Genomic DNA, 1,552 nt, shown 5'->3' with positions numbered 1-1,552 from the left:
CCTGTCTCGGAAAACAAACAAACAAACAAACAAAACAAAAGCAAAAAACCAAAGCCAGTATCTGCTGAAAACCTCTCATCGTACACAATCCCAGGGAACATTATTCAGCCACTTAAATACATGCTTTCGGGGGGGGGGGGGGGGGGGGGAGTGGTACGATGGCTCAGCACTTAAGAGCACACTGGCTGCTCTTGCAGAGGACCTGGGTTCAATTCCCAACACCCTCACACAGACATACAGGCAGATAAAACAATGTGCATAAAAATAAATCTTTTAGAGAGAGAGATCACATTTGAATGTGTGCTTTCAAGTATATTAATGACATGGGGAAATGCCAAAATACATTTTGAAGTTTGTTGGATTTTGGAATATTCACATAGACTTTACCAGTATCTTTATGTAAAACTCTGAAATCAGAAAGTGTGTTGCAGACCCCACACCCTAACATGTTAGACATGTGCTCCACTACTAAGCTATCTCCTTGCTCCAAACCCTTTTTCTTAAGCATTGTAAGTTTCTTACCACTAAATATGTTTTTAATTAATCAAGTAGCATTGTTACAGCATTTTCTTCCTTTCATTCTGTTTTTAAGTCTCATCTAGTCCAGGCTGGCCTCAAATTTACTAAGTAAGCTGGCCTTGAACTCCCGACCTTCCTGCTTCTCCCACATGCTGAGATCACAGGTGTGCCCGGGGTCTGCCTTTTGTTGTGACATTTTCATGTACACTGTCATGCTTTGTTCTTATTTGCCCCCTGGCCTCCACTTCTGCTGGACCCCCATTCTCCCTTGGCAATACATTCCATTGTCCTTCTGTTTCCCTTCCCGACACCTCTGACATAGAAAGATCACATTTTTCTCTCATATGGAGTACAGATAAAAGTAAACAAGAAAAAGAGGTCTGGTGGTGGTGGCATATGCCTTTAATCCCAGCACTCCGAAGGTCTGTGAGTTCGAGGCCAGCCTGGTCTACAAAGAGTTCTAGAACAGCAGGCTACACAGAGAAACCCTGTCTCCAAAACCAAAACCAAACAAAAGCAAAAGAGGAAAGGGAAAGGAGAGGGGAGGAACACTGGAGCGCTGTAAAGCTGAAGCCTGTCTATGTGCACTGTGGTGACTGCATCCCCATCCTGCCTCCTTTCCAACCCCTCCCCTTCCCATTCAGTCCCTTTGTCCCCACAGCTTGATCTCTAGTTTCATGTCATAGATACATACGTGTTTTATGTATCTATATATAACTTGGACCCACAGATGAGAGAAACATTTCTTTTTTTTTTCTTCTTCTTTTTGAGAGAAACATTTCTTTAGACACTGCTCCATTCACTTACTATGATGATTCCAATTGTAACCATTCTCCTGCAAATGACTACATTCTTTATGGATTAAAAGAGCCCCCCCCCCCCCCCCCCCCTTTTTTTGGACAGCATGTATCCCTCCTCTGCTGCAATTACAGATGTACACAACCACTCTTGGCTCCAAAACTTTTTTCTTTTTTTTTTTTTTTTTGGTTTTTCGAGACAGGGTTTCTCTGTATAGCCCTGGCTGTCCTGGAAC

General features: G+C 43.0%; 1 protein-coding gene across 1 annotated transcript in view; it reads right to left on the bottom strand.

Moving 5' to 3' along the window:
• Nucleotides 1-1,552, bottom strand: part of Fntb (farnesyltransferase, CAAX box, beta) — an 80,876-nt gene that overhangs the window by 1,632 nt on the left and 77,692 nt on the right. The window lies entirely within an intron of this gene.

This window comes from Mus caroli, chromosome 12 (assembly GCF_900094665.2).
Source record: "Mus caroli chromosome 12, CAROLI_EIJ_v1.1, whole genome shotgun sequence".
Classification (NCBI taxonomy): Eukaryota; Metazoa; Chordata; class Mammalia; order Rodentia; family Muridae; genus Mus; species Mus caroli.
Note: the sequence above shows the minus strand (reverse complement) of the source record. Positions and strands in the feature narration are given on the sequence as shown.